The sequence below is a fragment of the Jaculus jaculus genome, chromosome 12 (genome assembly GCF_020740685.1).
Source record: "Jaculus jaculus isolate mJacJac1 chromosome 12, mJacJac1.mat.Y.cur, whole genome shotgun sequence".
Classification (NCBI taxonomy): domain Eukaryota; kingdom Metazoa; phylum Chordata; class Mammalia; order Rodentia; family Dipodidae; genus Jaculus; species Jaculus jaculus.
The window spans coordinates 47921371-47941451 of record NC_059113.1 but is presented as its reverse complement, the minus strand read 5'-3'; the positions used below and the strand labels follow the sequence as shown (position 1 = coordinate 47941451).

The window sequence follows — 20081 nt, the reverse complement described above, 5'->3', positions numbered from 1 at the left end:
TTGAGTGTGTTATTCAACTCTGGGTCTCCATTGTGCTGGCCTCCCTTAGCAGGTTTTGTATGAACAAACAATCTCTTGAACCAATTCCGTAAAATCAAGGGAGTGGCTCTGTCCCCCTGAAGAGCCCTGACTGACATACACACACATAAGCAAATGATAAGAGGCCATGGCAGCCCCATGGGTAAGCTGCCGCTTTCTGATCTCTGCAAGGCTCATGACCTTCTGAACTCCATCACCCCCCATGAGACAGTCCTAGTATTTCCCAAAGCCTGTCATGTCCAATCTCTTCCCAGAAATCTCCCCATAGGCTGTGGCTGAGTGTGGGCAAGATCAGAGGAGAACACAGATCCATGTATATAACTTACCAAACAACACACTTACTCAGAGGTAAACCAGACAGGAGAGAATGGACAAAAGTTAAGATATGCCTGGTGAGACCCAAGGAGAGGGCCATGAGATATGGATAAGTAGAATATAGGAAGTACCATCCGTGTAGGGGAATCTCCTGAGAATGGTAGAGAAACTAGGGGATAGCCTTAGATACTATAAGGTTCAGGAGTTACCAAGACCATAGAGACCACTCTGAGGCAAAGATGGAAGATTTTATTCAGGAAGAACATGAGCTGCTGTAGGAAAAAACCCCCGCAGGGGGTCCCCCACGCTCTGCCCGGATAAGGCGACACATCAAATCACTCACGAGAAGCGGTCTTGATGCAAACTGCAAGAGGATTTTATTCCAAGCGCGCTGGGGCCCACAGTTGTACACCTCACAGGGGTAGAGGACTGCAGAGCCCCGAATGCAGGAACAGGGCAGTTTTTATAGGGTTTCTAACAAAGCCTGTGTATTAGACCAATCATTATTTAATATCAGGAGCCCCTGCAGGGTGTTAGCCAGTCAGTTTGTGCCACCCCACAGTTTCTAAGCCAATTAGTTTACTTTGCTCAAGCCCCTCATGGACCAATCACTCTCTTATGACCTTGGTGGTCAGCGTTTGTGCAGGTCCTTAGGTGGGAGTAGCAGAGTGTGGTACCAGTCTCCTGTGACCTTGGAGGTCAGCACTTGTGCAATTCCTTAGGTGGGGGTAACAGAGTATGGTATCAGCCTCCTATGGCCTTGGTGGTCTGAGGCAGGCTGCTACAGCTTATGGTGCAAGTTACTAAGGCTTACAGTGTGGGCTATTAAGGCTACTAAGGCTTACAGTGTGGGCTATTAAGGCTTATGGTGCAGGCTATTTACAGAAACTAAATAAGTGGTTTACTTTATTACTTATTTCCCATCCTTGAGGGCTATCTCATGCCCTTTTTACCTAGTTTTATATTAGGAGTGGGCTCTGATATAATGAGAAGAGGGATTCTTTACTTGCTTCTAACAGAGAGTAAAGCCTGGAGTTTGAGATATGCAGGGGGCCTGCTTAAGCTCCCTTTGGAGCGTGATAGTATTTCTGAGCTTCTGAATTCTTGGGCCTTTCATTTCCCACTTCTTCTCTTATCAATAGTTCTAATCCTAGAACTTGGAAAGACTAGACATAATCTTCCTCTCTGCCCTGAGGCCCTTATATTGTTGTCTAAGTACCATGATCTGGACCACACTCACTCGTTCTCTAACAAAAGTAAAAATCTTATTAAGTATGCAAGGCCCAACTGAAAGCATCAGGAGCAAAACCATTAGGGGTCCCATCAGGGTGGAAAGCAGAGTAGTCATCCAGGAGGACTTGTTAAACCATCCTTCAAACCATCCTTGGTCAGTTTCCCTCTCCCTTTGACGCTTTTCTAGTCTTTCCCTGAGCTTGCTCATGGAGTCTCTGATAGCTCCTGAGTGATCTACATAAAAGCAACATTTTTCCTTTAAGGCTGCACATAATCCACCTTCTTTTAGGAGTAAGTCTAATCCCCTCCGGTTTTGTAAGACCACTTCAGATAAGGAGGTCAGGGAGTCCTCTAGATTACTAATAGATTTCTCTAAAGCTTGGAGATCCTCATTTATGATAGCATGTAGTTCACCAAGTCCCCTTTCTAATTGTTGCAGTCCCGTGACCAGGGCTGTGGTCCCTGTCCCCACACTGGCGGCTATCCCTAAGCCAAGTATGACTGCTAGGGTAAGGGTTACAGGCTCCCTTTTGGATCGGGTGGGATGATAGTCATATTCATCGATGACTACTTCCTCAGGATGGTAGTAAACCCGGGGGACAAGCTGGACCATTATACAGAAATTTTTGGATGGGTTAAAAACTGAAGTAGAAACACAGGGAGTCAGCCCAGTATCACATGCCCACCACCTGTTATACCCTGGCACTAGATATTGGTTGCCTGAAGTCTGACTATAGGTCAGAGTAACATTACAAAGATGTTGGTGGGATGGGGGGGGGCCTTCCCTATACATGCCCCCCTTCCTGAGACCTCGGGGATAGTCAACTTGGTTTTGGTCCCCCTGAACACCGGCTATTATGTTCTTTAGTTATATTAAACTCTCCCATAGTCGCCATCCCCTCATAGTAGGGTGGTCCTGAGGATAAACAAAGCCAGCAGGCAGAGGTAATGTTGGGGTTGGTGGCATTTATGGCGAGGAAGGCCCCTTGGATTAGGCTAAAAAGCCTCTGTCCTGTCCCGTGTGGGGCTTCCGAGAGTGGGCTAGTCAAAGGGGTTCTAGCAGTCGTTATGTGATGGGTCTTGGCTGCCACTGTGGGTGGGAGCTTGGGTAATGCCACTTTAGGGGGTCCCTGTTCTACTAGAACTTTATTAGGTCCTACTGGTCTAGGGGTGGGAGGCTCTATCTTAAGTCGTATAGTAAAGGTTAGGCCCTTATCCCATCCTGTCATATAAAACCTGAGTCCCCAAGTTTTTCCTTTTATCCAGTCTCGGGACTCTCGACCTTGGGGGGTGAAAGAGATGCTGAGAGGAACTGCTTTTTTCCCATCTAATCCTTCCTGCACAGTAATCAGGTCCCAGGAGGAAGCTGGGTGCCAGTAGGTATTGCCTGTAGTTTCACAACCCCAGTGTTTACAGTAGAACTCTTTTGTCCCTCCACAACTTCGTTTAGAAGTTCGGGGGCAGACATAAAATGGGGTATGCTGCATCTTACGTTGGGCTGGCCCAGAGCTGCACCCCGGGTTGTCTGCCATGTATTGGCCTTGGGAGAAGACCCCTTGTGTGAGGGCCCACTTTGCCACATGAGAGTGGAGTTCTCTAGAGGCCTCCTCCGGGGTGAGCTCTGGGATATCCCAAAATTCTATCCCGGCTACTAGGGCACAAATGTCTGGAGTCAGGACAGGCCACCAAGTCCAGGGAGGCGCTTCCCTAGTTGTAGTCCATATTATATCCCCCGTTTGAGAGAGCACTTGCCAAGTCAATTTTTGGGGGGCATGGGGATTGGAGGCATCACCTAGCTGGAGAAGGAGAAGCCACACGGCAAAGCCTGAGTTTAAGGGGATTGTCTGTCCTCTCGGCTTGCCATTCGGGGCCCGGTGGCGGAGCAGGCTTGACGTGAGATGCATGGATCCAGGCGGGTATTCCTTCAACTTTCACGGCCATTGGAGTGGTCAGTAGGACGAGGTAGGGGCCCTTCCACCGAGTCTCAAGGTTTCCTGCGCGGTGACGTCTGACATAGACTGAGTCTCCCACCTGGAAGCGATGTGGGACCTGTAAGTCTCCTTCTCCTGAGTAAGCCTCCCGGAGTCGCGTCCACGCTCGTTGTCTCACCCACTCGAGCGCCTTGAGCCTAGAGAACAGAGGCTGGGAAAGCGGCACATCAGTACAATGTATAGAGGTTATTTCTACCAGTGGAGGAGGCCCCCCATATAGCAATTCATAGGGGGTCAGTCCAAATTGTCCGGGTGTGTTTCTAACCCTAAAGAGCACAAAGGGTAGGAGAGCTATCCAATCATTAGCGCCAGTCTCTGTGGTTAATTTGGTGAGGGTCTCTTTAATGGTTCTATTCATCCTTTCTACCTGTCCTGAGCTTTGGGGTCTGTATGCACAATGTAATTTCCAATCAATCCCCAATACTTTGGCCAGTCCCTGACTTACCTGGGCAACAAAGGCTGGACCATTGTCTGATCCTATTACCTTGGGTATCCCAAATCTTGGGAAAATTTCTTCCAGTATTTTTTTAGCCACCACGGTTGAGGTTTCTTTCTTGGTAGGATAAGCCTCTACCCATCCTGAAAAAGTGTCTACAAAAACTAGTAAATACTTATTACCATACTTAGCCGATTTTACCTCAGTGAAGTCCACTTCCCAGTGAGCACCTGGGCTGTCTCCCCTTAGCCTCTTCTCAGGAGGCATTCTTGAGGGATTAGCATTGACCATCCTGGCAAGGTACACAATGCTTGACTACTAAGCCAGCTATCTCTGGCAACCTCAGAATATGGTAAGGAGACGTCTGCAGCAGTTTTTGTAGATGTTTGGCCCCCAGATGGGTTAGGCGGTGTATTTGTTGAACGTCCTCTAGTCCCTTTGCTTGAGGTAGAATCTCTTTTCCCTCTGAGGTAAAACAGGCCCCCTCTGGAGTTTCAGAGAACAGGCCCAACTTTCTGACTTCTTGCCAGTCACTTGGGGTATATCATTGCTCACTTTTTTGATTCTTTGGCTTCTCAATTATGGGCAGAAGGTTGACCCCCTGGGCAGCCTGCTTGGCCACTTGGTCAGCCATCTGGTTTCCTTTGGAGATAAAATCTTTGGCTTTTTGGTGGCCAGGGCAATGTATAATGGCCAGTCTTTTGGGTAGATGTAGGGCTTCTAGCAAACTTAGAATTTCTTCTTTGTTTTTAATCTCTTTCCCTGCTGAAGTAAGTAGCCCTCTCTGTTTGTAGATGGCCCCGTGCACGTGTGCAGTGGCAAAAGCGTACCTGCTGTCCGTGTAGATGTTCACAGACTTTCCTTCAGCTAGTCGTAAGGCCTGTGTGAGGGCTATGAGCTCAGTTTTTTGTGCTGAAGTCCCTTCTGGCAGGCTGCTGGCCAGATTGTTCATGTCCCGTCTACTATTGCCGCCCCAGCCATCCTCTTACCTTCTACAATGTAACTGCTTCCATCCGTGAACCAGGTTAATGTTCCTCCAGTCAGTGGGACATCTGTGAGATCCTTTCGGATCCCAGTTTCCTCAACCAGCAGTTGATGACAGTCATGAGTCACTGTCTCATCAGTTTCTTCAGGCAGAAGAGTAGTGGGGTTGAGGATGGCAGGAGGGGCAAACGTTATCCTGTCGGTGAGGAGCAGGCTCTGGTAGTGAGTCATATGGGCGTTAGTCATCCATCTGTCTGGGGGCTGCCGGATAATGCTCTCCAGGGCATGGGGGGCAATGACAGTTATCTTCTGCCCTAGAGTTAGCTTATCAGCATCCTTAATCAACGTGGACACCGCCGCTATGGCTTTTAGACATATAGGCCATCCACTAGCCACAGGGTCAAGTTTCTTTGATAGGTAGGCAACGGATCTTCTCCATGGCCCTAAGGATTGGGTTAGGACTCCCCGGGGTATCCCCTTACGCTCATCTACGTAAAGGGTAAATGGTTTGGTCACATCAGGGAGGGCTAGGGCAGGCGCACTTAATAGTGCCTTTTTGATGGCATCAAACGCCCCCTGGTGTTCAGCAGTCCAAATGAATTTTCCTTTCTCTTTAGTTAGTGGATAGAGAGGGGCAGCCAGGGTTGCAAACCCTGGGATCCATAGTCTGCAGAACCCAGCTGTCCCCAGGAACTCTCTAACTTGTCTGGCCGTAGTTGGGACCAGTATTTGTACTACGGTCCTCTTTCGTGCCTCTGTCAGCCATCTTTGTCCATCCCGCAAGGAGTACCCCAAATATGTTACCTCTCTTTTGCATATTTGGGCCTTCTTAGCCGAGGCTCGGTAACCAAGGTCAGTCAGCTCCAGCAGTAATGCTTTTGTACCTTTTAAACAGTCCTGTTGGGTAGCTCCTGCCAGGAGTAAGTCATCAACATATTGAAGGAGGGTTACCTGTGGGTGTTGAACTCTAAAATTGGCTAGGTCCCTGTGTAGGGCTTCATCAAAGATGGTTGGGGAGTTCTTGAATCCCTGGGGTAACCGGGTCCAGGTGAGCTGCCCAGTCCTTCCTGTATCTGGGTCTCTCCATTCAAAGGCAAAAAGAGGTTGGCTGTCCAAATGTAATCTTAGGCAGAAGAAAGCATCTTTTAGATCCAACACTGTATACCAAATCCGCTCTGGTGGGAGGGCACTAAGAAGGTTGTAAGGGTTTGGGACAGTTGGATGTATGTCCTGTACTCTCTTATTGACTTCTCTCAAATCCTGTACTGGGCGGTAATCATTGGTTCCAGGTTTTCTAACTGGCAGTAAGGGAGTGTTCCAGGGGGACTGAACCGATACCAGAATACCTTGTTGAATCAGTCTTAGGATATGGGGCCGAATTCCTTCTCGGGCCTCTTGGCTCATGGGATATTGTTTGACTGATACTGGTGTAGCACTGGCTTTTAGTTGAATGACCTGTGGGGGTACTCGTTTCACCAAGCCCATGCCTGCAGTTTCTGCCCAGGCTTGGGGAAATTGTTCTAACCAGGGCTTTAGGTCTTGATCAGGCTCTACCGGGGAAGAGTATAATCGATACTCATCATCTAGCTGGAGGGTCAACACGGTGATGGGTCGACCTCCAACAGACACTTCTGGTTTTTCTGATTTGAAGGAAATTTGAACACCCATCTTGGTTAATAGGTCCCTTCCAAGGAGGAGTGCTGGACATTCAGGAATGACTAAGAATGAGTGGGTTACCCGTCCCACTCCCAGGTCAACAGTTCTTCGGGTAGTCCATGAATATTGCCGTTGTCCAGTAGCACCCAGAACCCAGGATTTCTTATCTTTTAGCCCTCCCATTGGTTCCAAAAGCACTGAATGTTCAGCGCCAGTGTCCACGAGAAATTTGACTGGCTTCCCCTCCACCTTCAGAGTTACCCTGGGCTCGGGGAGGGGCTCCGAGCCCCGTCTCCCCCTATACTTCATCTTCTCCAAGGGTTAGGACCCTAGGTCTTTTGCTGTTCTTCTTAGGGCAGTCTCTTGCCCAGTGCCCTTTCTCCTTGCAATAGGCACATTGATCTCTATCAAGTTGGGTCCTGTTGCCCAGGTTCCCTATCTGCCTAGGGCCTGTCCTAAACTTTTGAAAATTTTTCTCCCTTTTTCCTTTTTTTTCTACCACTGTGGCCAGGATCCTGGTCAGATTTTTCTCTTGTCTATTGCGCCTATCCTCCCTTTCTTCTCTCTCTTTCTCACGTCTCTCCTCACGTTCTTCTCTCTCTCTTTCTTTCCTTTGCTCCTTTTCCTCTTCTGTCTCCCTTTTGTAATATACCTTTTCTGCCTCTTTTACTAAATCACGCAAGTCAGCTTCCTGTAATCCCTCTAATCGCTGAAGTTTCCTTCTGATGTCAGGAGCTGACTGTCCTATGAAAGCTAATGTTACTGAGCCTTTTTGAATCTCAGAGGTGGGATCAAAGGGTGTGAACCTCCTAAATGCTTCCATGAGCCTCTCAAGAAACACTGAGGGAGACTCCGTTGGCCCCTGCATCACCTCTCTTACCTTGGCCAAATTGGTGGGCCTTCTGGAGGCACCTCGGAGACCTGCCACCAGAGCCTGGCAATAGATTTTTAAGCTCTCCCTACCTTCAGCCGTATTGTGGTCCCAAACAGGGCGAGTCAGAGGGAACCCCATGTCTATCTCATGCTGCAGCTGCATGGGCCTCCCGTCGGCCCCAGGGACATTTTTTCTGGCCTCTATTAAAATTCTCTCTCGTTCCTCGGTTGTGAAGAGTGTCTGCAACAACTGTTGGCAATCATCCCAGGTGGGCTGATGAGAAAACATAAGAGATTCCATCAGCCTCGTGAGGCGTTGGGGTTCCTCTGAAAAAGGGGGTGGTTAGCTTTCCAGTTATAAAGATCTGCAGAGGAAAAAGGCCAATATTGGAGGGGTTGTAGTTGGCCCCCCAGCATGGGAGGACCTGCCTCGCATAGCGGCAGTGTTACAATTCCATTTGCTCCCTCCGGGGTAGCATCTCTCCTGCTCCGCGTCCTTGCAGCTGGCCCTCCCATTTCCAGGAGCTCGGGAGGGGCAGAGGAAGGAAGCCTGCGCAAGCCTGGGGGCTGAGGCTCTGGGAGGAAGGGGGGTGGAGGCTTGGGAAGGGTGGAGGGCGGAGTTTCGGGAGGGGCGAGGGGTGAAGCAGTCACGCCGGAGCATGGAGCTTCGGGAGGGGCAAGGGGCGGAGGCATGGGAGGGGCGAGAGGCGGAGGCATGGGAAGGGTGGAGGGCGGAACTTCGGGAGGGGCGAGAGGCCCTCCCTCAGCTCCCGGGACTAGGTAAGGGGGGGAGGGGCAGGCTGAGTCTCCGGCCAAGCCGGAGGTTCCTCGATCTCAGGGTAGATGCGAGGGGGAGGAGAGGGTTTTTTTTCATTTTCAAGAGTCAGGACTCTAGAGCTTGAGTTCCTGGGTTTATTCAGCCACGGCCTGACCCACGGCGGGGGGTTGTCCACCAAATCCTTCCAGGTGAGGATATAAGCCTCTTGGTTGGGACGGGAGCCTGGTCCGTTCTGAAAAATAATATCTTTAACAGCCAGAATAGTCTCAGAATTAAAGGTTCCTTCTGATGGCCATCCGACATCATAAGTTGGCCACTCAGAGGCACAAAACGTTTGCCAGGGTCTCCTTTTAACCTCAACTGACAAATTATGGGCCCTAGATTTAACTTCAGTCCAGTGGTCAAGAGTCAAGCTAAGGGGCATCGTCACCGTCTGTCCCATCTTAGAACTATAGACAAAGACACAAAGAACAACAACAACAACACATACAACTGAGACTAACAAATCCAGACACCAGCGACCCGTCCGCGTCTTCCACAAGCAGGCAAAAGAATCTGACGGCCGCGGAGGAGGAAGCTTCCACTCTAACAACAGTACCCGGTCTTCTGACCGACAGTAAGAGACCGCCAGGCGTCCCTGGATCTCCTCACCTCCCAGGGCGTCCCCCAGGGCGGCAGCCTGTGATCCTCCTAGCACGTCTGCTGATCACGGTCCCCTGGCCCTTTAAGGCCCTAGAGGACGGCTGCAAATCAAACCAAGCCAAAAGCGCGCGTCCCAGAAACCAGATACTCAGAACATAAACACCGGCCAGAAAACATTCATTCCAAAGGGGCCTGCTTACCTCCAAGTCGGTTCTTGGGTGTGTGTGGGGGGGCCTTTAATCCCGGACGAGCCCCCAATGTAGGAAAAAACCCCCGCAGGGGGTCCCCCACGCTCTGCCCGGATAAGGCGACACCCCAAATCACTCACGAGAAGCGGTCTTGATGCAAACTGCAAGAGGATTTTATTCCAAGCGCGCTGGGGCCCACAGTTGTACACCTCACAGGGGTAGAGGACTGCAGAGCCCCGAATGCAGGAACAGGGCAGTTTTTATAGGGTTTCTAACAAAGCCTGTGTATTAGGCCAATCATTATTTAATATCAGGAGCCCCTGCAGGGTGTTAGCCAGTCAGTTTGTGCCACCCCACAGTTTCTAAGCCAATTAGTTTACTTTGCTCAAGCCCCTCATGGACCAATCACTCTCTTATGACCTTGGTGGTCAGCGTTTGTGCAGGTCCTTAGGTGGGAGTAGCAGAGTGTGGTACCAGTCTCCTGTGACCTTGGAGGTCAGCACTTGTGCAATTCCTTAGGTGGGGGTAACAGAGTATGGTATCAGCCTCCTATGGCCTTGGTGGTCTGAGGCAGGCTGCTACAGCTTATGGTGCAAGTTACTAAGGCTTACAGTGTGGGCTATTAAGGCTACTAAGGCTTACAGTGTGGGCTATTAAGGCTTATGGTGCAGGCTATTTACAGAAACTAAATAAGTGGTTTACTTTATTACTTATTTCCCATCCTTGAGGGCTATCTCATGCCCTTTTTACCTAGTTTTATATTAGGAGTGGGCTCTGATATAATGAGAAGAGGGATTCTTTACTTGCTTCTAACAGAGAGTAAAGCCTGGAGTTTGAGATATGCAGGGGGCCCGCTTAAGCTCCCTTTGGAGCGTGATAGTATTTCTGAGCTTCTGAATTCTTGGGCCTTTCACTGCCAGGACTGACTCTCAAGAGCAGAGCACAGCCAACTTACAGATAGTGGGTATGGTAGTTTAAATAGATGGCCCCAATATATTCAGTGTTTTATTAGTTTGTAGTTTGCATCTGCAGCCACTTGGCTGGAGGTAATGTCACTGGGTGGATCTTAAAGTATGGTGGTGGGTTTAAGCATTTAATCTAAAGATATTCAAAGTGTGCCTAGCTGGAGTTCCTGAAGTGTGCTGTGCTGTGTGGTTTTTGACTTTTGGCTTGTGCTTTCTCTCTCTCTCTGCTTGGAACTGTGAAGGCAGGCCAACTTCTCTAACATTATGGAACTTCCCCAGGATCTGTCATCTTCAATAAATATCCCTTTCTCCATAACTGTGCCTGGTCTGGAAGTTCATCTCAACAAACCTGAAGCTGTCTGCTACAGTGGGCTACACAGAGTTTTTTGGTTGGTGGAAGGTGAGGAAAGGAAAAGAACTCCTTTGCTCTTTACATTAGCCATTTCAAATAGCTACGATGTGGCACCAGAACAGTGTCCAGGTAACCTGAGAGACAGGGGCCAGGAAACCTAAACCTGGGGCATTGTTAGGTAAGAAAGGTATGATGGCTGGGTGGTCCCTTGAGGAATGTGGATGACTCAATTCCTTATGTCTCCTGCTGTGACTCCATTTTGTCCTGACCTAACAGATAGCATTTCTGAGGAAACCTCAGAACAAGATGATGCATGTCAAGACACCCCTGTGACAGGGCTGGCCTATGGCTGAGAATTCTTCTGCTTGGCCTCCTTCCCTCACCATCCATCTAAGGATCCCCTCCAGCACTTGAGTTTCCTGGAGACTAGTGGATACACAGCCTCTTTCAGTACCTACCTCCCACCTACTGTTCATGGGTAAAACCAATGGGATGAAAAATTTAGCTTACCTCAGTCTTTCCACCACACTCTGTCTTGTTCCTATGGAGATAGGGTGGGTGAAGGACAGCACATGGAAAGAGAAGTGAGGAGAAGGAGGGAGCAGGAGTGGGAAGTGAAAGTAGCGAGAGTGATAGAGACAGGAGTTTGGGTCACTGCTCTTGATAGATATTGTATGCAATTAAAACTAATGCAGAAACCCCGAGCTCCTGTGAACTTCCTCATGCACTAAAGCAGTGATTCCCTGACAACAATGTGAGGAATGTGAGCACTCATTTCAGGGGATGTGGAGGTAAGGGTCATCGTTTATTTTACACAGGCATATCCAATAATGTACATGTCAGTTGAAGGATCCTGGTTGTGTTTTACAAGCTTCAAGAAAAATCGGGACAAATTTTACCAGATGAAACTATGTATCATTGAATAATCCCCAAGCAAGAGTCCTTAAGAGTACCTGGCTGGAAGGGGTGAGTAGAAGCAAGAGTCTTCAAGGTGTTGCAAGGAACAGGAGAGGTTTAAAACTGGGAAAGGAGAGAAGGGAGACCCTGACCCAGCTCTGCTCTATTCTACCAGTAGAGGGCAGCCACGCAACTCAGTGTCCCAGATCTTTTGGCAAGTTAGGCTTGCTTGTTTGAGGAAGTGTACCCTCCAGGGATCCCATCTGTATTACAGAGAATACTTTTAGAGAAAACAGTAGGATCCAAGTTCCAAGGGACCCATCTCATCTTGGCAGCACCCACCTGTCCTTGCTACTATCAGACCCACCTGCCTGAGAGACATGCGAGGCAAGAGTTCCTAACAAAGGGCCTTTTATATTTCTTCTCTTCTGTTTCTTTTGTCCCTAAGCTATAAACCTTTAAAGGCTCACACATAGTCCTGTTGTATTGTATTGTTACATTCAATAAAGTTACATTTCTTTTTTTTTTTTTTTCCTGAAAAGACTTCTCAAGTTTATTGTGTGCTTGAGGGTGAAGCTCCAAGGCTAGAAATGGTTTTCCTTTCCAGGAGTTCAGGAAAGAGGACGCAGCAGTTCAATAAAGTCTTCTTCATGCCACCCAACAAATAAAAAAGGGAATACAATACTCTACCCAGGCGAGAATTTTGATCCACAAGAAGAAATGGTGCATTTCAGGCTTAAAGTTTCAGGTGGTTGGATTTGGTTAGAGCCTCCCTGTGGAGTCTCTCCTGGTTCAAGCTGCAATAGCTGTGAACACGAGCCTTAGCTATCAACCTAGGACTCCTTTCCCACTGCAGCTTTCCAAGTCAGTGCCGGGACTACACCTACCCACCAGGAACAAACTACACCACTCCCCTGTCCTCAAACCTCCCTCCCCACAGAGCACCCCATCTTCAGGCTGGCCTGATCCCTGAGTATCCTTCCATAGCTTACCAATGAGTGAGCACTGGCCCTGAGCTCCCTTACAGAATGTGGCCCACGGGTGTCTTTAATTCAGAGGGTTAGGAACTGGACTTTGGAGGCTGTAGCCACAGCCTTCCAGGCTTCAGGGAATGTCCTTCTGTCCTCTAGTCAGTTTTCCTCTCAATCTTTTTCTCTTCAGCTACATCTAGCTCAGTTACGACGCAAAAGCAAAGCTTCTGGATGACCCTGGTGACAGTAGCCAGAACATTTCGAATAAAGAGTGGCCTCCAGGACTCTGGCAGGTACACACCTATGAAGTACACTGGGACCCCAGAAAGGGCAATCCCAATGCCAATGAGGGAATTGATGGTGTCACTGAAGAGGGGCGCAATCACCAGAAACACAGCGCATATGCAGAACACAATGGGAAAAAACAGGCTCAGCTTGAGAGGTCGGGGCCAATGTGGTTTCTTCCAGCGAAGGTAGAGCTGGCCAACAACAGACAGGCCCAGGAAGAACCAGTAGCTGAAGCTGAAATAGTTGATGAGCATGAAAGCATCCTCCATGACGAGGTAGATGAGCGTCATGGTGCAACTGAACAACAGAGCAGGGACAGGTGTAAAGCGCTCAATGTGGATCATCACAGAAGGCCCGGGAGGTGGCCCTCACGGGAGCCCACAAAAAACAACCTTGATGAAGCAAAAATAGATGCATTGAGACCTCCAAAGCAGGACAGGGCAACAGCAATGGGGATGGTCCAGCTGAACATGCCAAACGTCTGGTCAGCAAAGTCACAGCCACAGCGTCACTGTTAAGAACATCTGAAATGCTCAGTACTGTGTAATAAGCCACGTTAGTCAGGATGTAGATGAATGTCACAATTGGCATAGAAATTCCAATGGCCAAGGGCAAATTTCTTTCTGGGTTTTTGATTTCTTCTGTTACAAAATTAAGGGTGTCCCAACCTGAGTAAGAGAAGAGGGCAGAGTAGAGGGCAAGCGAGAGGCTTCCCATGTTCCAGGAGGAGCCCTTAAAGGAATCTTGAAAGTGCTCAGTGTGTCCCATGGAGCCATCTCCCCATCCTGTTGTTCCAATTTCTTTTATCACTCATCATTTCGCACAAAGGACTCGGAACTAACTTCAAGCAGAAGGCTCCGATCCTACACCTTTTTGGTCCAAGTTACCTTTCAATAAATACACTCATAACAAATAACACAGAGAAGATGAAACTACTATTTGTGCATGTTTTTCACATTGTTGAATATGTGCTGCCAGGCATTTAGCAGAGTCACTGCCCAGTCTGTAACTTGCCATCCTTCCTCACTTCTGACAGAGCCACTCCTATGCACTGCTCCGAAAGAATATAGCGACTGCCAAATGAGAAATGAACAGAAGACCAAGAATTAATATGAAGAGCCTTTATTAAGCTGCCCAGCGTCTGTCCCCTCACAGGAGAGAGCAGCCCAGCCTTACTTTTACAGTGAGTTGTTTTTATTAGTTTTGTGCTCACTGTATACAGTCAAGTTGGTACTACTGTTAGCCTCCTTTCTGCCCTCCCCCCATCCCCAGGCACCCTCCTTGTTGGAGAATATGGGTCGTGCATTGTGGGGTTAGCCATCAGTTATGGGTAGGAGGCAATGGCTTTGTGTATTATGACCCAACTTATGGCTCTGACATTCTTTCTGACCCCTCTTCCACAAATTTCCCTGAGCCATATTGGGTTAATTTTAGGTCTGTTTCAGTGATGAGGTCTTGGGAGCCTCTGTGTCTCTGGATATCTGATTTAGAAGGTGTTGAGTATTCTCTGTGTCTATCTCCTTCACCCTTGTGCTGTACCAGGTTTACCAAGAAAGCAGCACTCTTGCTTATTTCTCCAATTACTCTTAGTTTCGGTTGGGGCCCTTTTGAGTGTGATGGGCTGGTTATCTCCTTAGGATCTGCATCTAGCTGAAAAAGAGAAGCAAATTCTCCACTGGAAAGGAAAAGTTAGCACGAGATAAATGAGATAACCATTGTTTTTATTAGAGAAAATGTAATAGGTGTAGGCCCTCTTATAGCCCACGATTGGTGGGAGCTTGATAATAGAGAGTGGGCTCATTTTTGGTTATGATTCTGACTTGTTTCCCAGCTCCAGCAATGTGTGCCATTTCACTGAACTGATCAGTTAGCCAAATGAAGAGCAGTTGGTTTCCCACCATGGCTGTGCACCACTATTGCACTTGTGTGAACATCACATAAGGTTGTTTGCTGCTGAGCAGCTTAGACCATGAGTTGCTTGGACAGATTTTGGTCTTTTTCCCCCATCAGTCATGTAGCACCTCTGGCACTAGACAAGCTGACTGTCTGGGGACTGACTCTCTTCAGCTTTCAATCGTGTCACTCCATGTTACGTGCCAACAGCATATGGTGTCTTCAGCAGTAGGGTCTTACCACTAACCTTTGGTGGGTCATCAAGTCATCAAGTACTCTGACAGAAATCTGTCTTCTTTTGGGAAACCTTGTGGGTCTCTGATCAAGAGCTCATTGTGGATGATAGCCACATACTGGTACTGGGAGTTACAGGTCAGCACCAAAGAAGAGAAGGAAGAAAATGATAGGTAATATAAAAGAGATACAGAGAGAAGAAAGAAGAGGGAGAGAGAAAGAGAAACAGGAGAAGATTAAGGTCAGTCTTCATCGTACTCTCTCCAGGGCCTTGTGATTAGAGGTGCTCCTTTTTCTTTTCGAGGTAGGATTTCATTCTAGTCCAGGCTGACCTGTAATTCACTCTGTAGTCTCAGGGTGGCCTTGAACTCATGTTGATCCTCCCACCTCTGCCTCTCAAGGGGTGGGATTAAAGGCGTGTGCCATCACACCCAGCTTAGTCTCTCCTTTGGGATGTAGAATTTTATGCTACCATTGCCATTTGGGTCCAGTTTTCTGTCCCCCATCCACACCATTACCCTCTCCTCCCTCATCACCCATCCTATTGTCCAGTCCTTGAGATGCTTGTTAGGTATGTCAGCATCTCGGAGTTGTGGGTGAGTGAGACCATAAGGTGATTATTTTTCTGTGATTGGGTGAGTTCATTGAGAACAATCTGTTCCAGGTTTGACCATTTTTCTTCAAATTTCATGTTATCATTTTTCTTTGCTGCTATGTGGAATTCCATTGTGTAGATCTGTCATGTCTAATGATGGACATCTGGGTTGATTTCAGTTCTTACCTATTATGAATTGAGCAGCTATAAACATAGTTGAGCAAATCTCTCTGAACTGAGACAAGGAGCTTTTAGGATAAATGCCCAGTAATGGAATAACCGGGTCTTTTGGTAACTCTATAATCAACTATGTTATTTTATTTTATTTTATTTTATTTATTGTTTTCCAAAGTGTTTGTACCATCTTACATTCCCACCAATAGTGGATAAAGGTTCCTATTTCTCCACATCCCCAAATTTTCATTTGACTTTTTAATGTTTGCTATCCTTACTGGGGTAAGGTGGAATCTCATATTTGTTTTAATTGGCATTTCCCTGATGAATAGGGATGATGAACATTTCCTTAGGTATGTGTTTGCTATTTGTATTTCTTATTCTGAGAACTGCCTGTACAGCTCTTTGCCCCATTTTTTGAGTGGGTTATTTGACTTCTTATTGTTTAGGTTTTTGAGTTCTTTGTAGATTCTAGAAAATAGATCTCTGTTAATTGAATATTCAGCAAATATTTTCTTCCATTCTGTGGGTAATCTATTGGCTCTGCTTATTATATGCTTGTCTGTGAGGAAACTTTTCAGCTTCATGAGATCCCACTGAGTGATTGTTTAAGATCCTGTGCTACTGGGGTTTTCTTCAGTAAGTCTTTTACCATTCCTATATCATGACAAGTTCCTCCTATTTTTTCTTCCAGTAGTAACTGAGTTTCTTGTCTTATATTGAGGTCTTTGATCCATTTTGACTGGATTGTTGTGCAAGGCAAGATGTATGGAACAAGTTTCAATTTCCTGCATTTGGTTATCCAGTTTTTCCAGCACCATTTGCTGAAGATGCTTTTTTCCAGCCTATGTTGTTAGGGTCTTTGTCAAATATCAAGTAGCTGTAGTTATTTCGCCCAAAATCTGGGTCCTCAGTTCTGTTCCATGGGTCTATACTCCTGTGTTTATGCCAGTACTATGTTGGTTTTAGTACTATAGCTTTGTAATGTAGCTTTAGATCAGGAATGGTGATGCCTCCAGAGGTGTTTCTTTTGCTCAGGATATGCTTGGATATCGGAAGCCTTCTGCTTTTCCATATGAATTTTGAAATCATTTTTTTCTGTTTCTGTGAAGAACAATGCTGGGATTTTGATTGTTATTGCATTAAATCTGTATATTGCCTTTGGTAGGATTGCCATTTTCACAATGTTAATTCTGCCTATCCAGGAACGTGGGAGGTCTTTCCATTTTCTCAAGTCCTCCTCAATTTCTTTTTTGAGTGCTTTTATGTTCTCATTGTATAGGTCTTTTGCTTCCTTTGTTATTGTTATTCCAAGGTATTTTATATTTTTTGTTGCTATTGAAAATAGGACAATGTCACTTATTTCTTTCTCTATATCTTTGTCATTTTGATTTTGTATCCTGCTGCTTTGCTGAATGAGTTAATCACCTTTAAGAACTTTGAGATGGAGGCTGTCAGGTCTCTTAAGTATAGAATCATGTCATCTGGTTATAGAGCTATCTTAAATTCTTACTTTCTAATTTATATCCCTTTTATTTCTTTCTCCTGTCTTATTGCTTGAGCTAGGACTTTCAGTACTATATTTAAGAGCAGAGGTAAAGTGGACACCCTTGTCTTGCTCCTGATTTCAATGGGAATTCCTCCAGCCTCTCTCCATTAAGTATTATTTGGGCTTTAGGAGCTTTATATATAGCCTTTATTATGTTGTGATATAAACTGTCCATGCCTATTCTCTCCAATGTTTTGATCATGAAGTGATGTATTTTGTCGAAGGCATTTTCTGTGTCTATCAAAATGATCATGTGGTTTTTGTGTTTAAGCTTATTTATGTGTTGTATTACATTGACAGATTTCCATATGTTGACCCACCCCTACGTGCCTAGGATGAATCCCACTTGATCAAGGTGGATAATACTTTTGATGTGTTGTTGGATTTGGTTTGTGAGAATTTTGTTCAGGATCTTTGCATCTAAGTTCATCAGGGAAATTGGGCTATAGTTTCCTTTTCTTGTGGAATCTCTGCCTGGTTTTGGTATTAGGGTGATACTAGCTTCATAGAGGAAGTTAGGTAGCTTTCCCTGTTCTCAAATTGTGTGGCACAGTTTCAGAAAGATTGGTTTGAGTTCTTCCATGAAGGTGTGATAGAATCCAGCCGAGAAACCCTCTGGTCCTGGACTCTTCTTTTGGGGAAGGTTTTTGATTATCTTTTCAATCTTTATGGGTGCAATAAGTTTGTTCAGGAGATTAATCTGCTGTGAGTTTAGCTTTGGTATATATTATGTGTTCAGGAATTCATCCATTTGCTCCATATTATCCAATTTTGTGGAGTAGACGTTTCTGAAATAAGTCCTGATGATTCTCCTCATTTCACTGATGTCTGTTGTGATCTCTCCTTTCTCATTTCTAATTTTGTTAAGTTGCAGCATCTCTATTTTTGCTTGATCAAACTGACCAGGGATTTGTCAATCTTGTTTATTTTTTCAAAGAACCAGCTCTTTGTTTCATCAATTATTGTTTTCTTAGTTTCCAATCATTAAATTCTGCTCTGATGTTAATTATTTCTTTCCGTGTAGAGCTTTTAGTGTTGGATTCTTTTTGCTTTTCCAATGCCTTTAGGTGGATGGTTAAGATATTGATTTGAGTTCTCCTTGTCTTTGTTATGAAGGCATCTAGTGCTATGAATTTTCCCCTAAGGACCACCTTCATTGTGTCACATAAGTTTTGGTATGATGTGTTCTCATTGTCATTCATTTCTCTAAAATTTTCAATTTCATTTTTTATTTCATCCACTACCCACTTGTTTAAAAGTGTACTGTCCAGTTTCCAGGAGCTGATGGGATTCTTGGTGCATTTTCTCTTGTTAATTTCTATCAATACAGTATTGTGATCTGATACCATGCAGGAAATTATGTCTATCTTCTTAAATATATTGAGGCAGACTTTGTGACCCAGTATATGATCTATTTTAGAGAAGTTTCCATGGGCTGCTGAGAAGAATGTGTAGTGTGTGGATTTGGGTTGGAATGTTCTGTAGATGTCCATTAGGTCTAAGTAATCTATGGTTTTGTTGCGCTCTCTCACTTGCCTGTTGGTTTTCTGTTTGGATAATCTATCTGTTGTTGATAATGGAGTATTGAAGTCCCAATTATGATAGTGTTGGTGGTTATTTCTGTTTTATTTGTCAAGTAGGTTTTGTTTTATGAATTGTGGTGCCCCTGTGTTTGGTTCATAAAGATTTATGATTGTGATATCCTCTTGACGGATTGTTCCCTTGATAAGTCAAATGCTGGCCTTCTTTGTCTTGTTTGATTACTTTTGGTTTGAAGTCTATTTTATCCAAAATTAATATAGCTATACCTGCTTGTTTCTTGTTCCCTTTTGCTTGGAATATCATTTTCACCCTTTCACCCTGAAGCAGTATCTGTCTTGGGTTGTGAGGTGGGATTCTTGAAGACAACAGATTGAGGGGTCTAATTTTCTTATCTACCCTGTTAGCTTGTGTCCTTTGATGGTTGGATTTAGGCCATTCATATTTAAGGTAATGACTGTGAGGTTTGATTAAATGCCTGCCATATTGTGTTGGTTTATGTGGGTTGGTGTTTTCATGGACTTTGAAGGATTTTTTTGTGCCTTCTCTGAGTCTGGTTATTGTGATTTGCTTCTTGTAGGCATTTGAGGTTGATTATGCCTCAACCCATTTGTGAAGGTCAGTAGGCAACTTTGGGATATTGGTCCTCTCCTTTACCTTATTTGAGAGTCTCTCTTGTTTCCTTGCTGGCAAAATCAGATTAGCTGGATTCTGAACTTTGTGATTCTCCTGCTTCTGTGTCCTATTCCTGTAGGTACATTGGGATTACAGACACGTGTTCCACTCTTGAATTATGCTTTGCATTTGTGTTAGGGGTCTCAACTCCAGGCTTGCAGAGCAATCACCTTAAACCACTGAATGATCTCCCCAGTCCTCAAAATAAATAAATAAATAAATAAATAAATAAATAAATAAATAAATAAAAGTCTTACATAACAAAATTTGGCAAGCTAACCTCGTTGTCATCCTGCCCATTGACTTGTCCACAGCTATATTGTGTGTGACTCATGATGTAGATATGACAACCACAGAAGACATTATGATAAACGTGCCTCATCATGGACTGGAGACAAAGTGTTTTCAAGTTAGCCTTGGCCTGTAGGACACCATTCAGTACTACTGCTGCCAAGGGTGAAGACCCAGAGGGGATGGACTTCAAACTGAACTCTGCTATGGCAGCAGTAATAGATGTATCACTTTCTTCTTAGTTTGGGCTTTGAGAAGTCAGCTGGGGCTGCTCCCTAGGGAGCAGAGTCTTAATAGAAATTTATTATTCACAGTTCTAAAGATTGGCAATTATAAGAAGAAGGGAACTGGGCAGCTTAACTTTCCAAAGAGGGCTGCCTCCTGGTTAGAAGTTGGAATCTTCCTTTTGTAGCCTCACATGGTGACAGGGGCACCTAGCGAGATCTAGATATGGAGGAGGAAGAGCTGTGGAGCTCCTGAATTGAAATATTTGCCACCTGTATCACAAGGGAATACCCAGTAT

At 45.8% G+C, this 20081-nt stretch overlaps 1 pseudogene; it reads right to left on the bottom strand.

The window, feature by feature from the left end:
* Positions 1 to 12423: 12423 nt before the first annotated feature.
* LOC101594933 lies at positions 12424 to 13376 on the bottom strand (annotated as a pseudogene).
* Positions 13377 to 20081: the final 6705 nt, after the last annotated feature.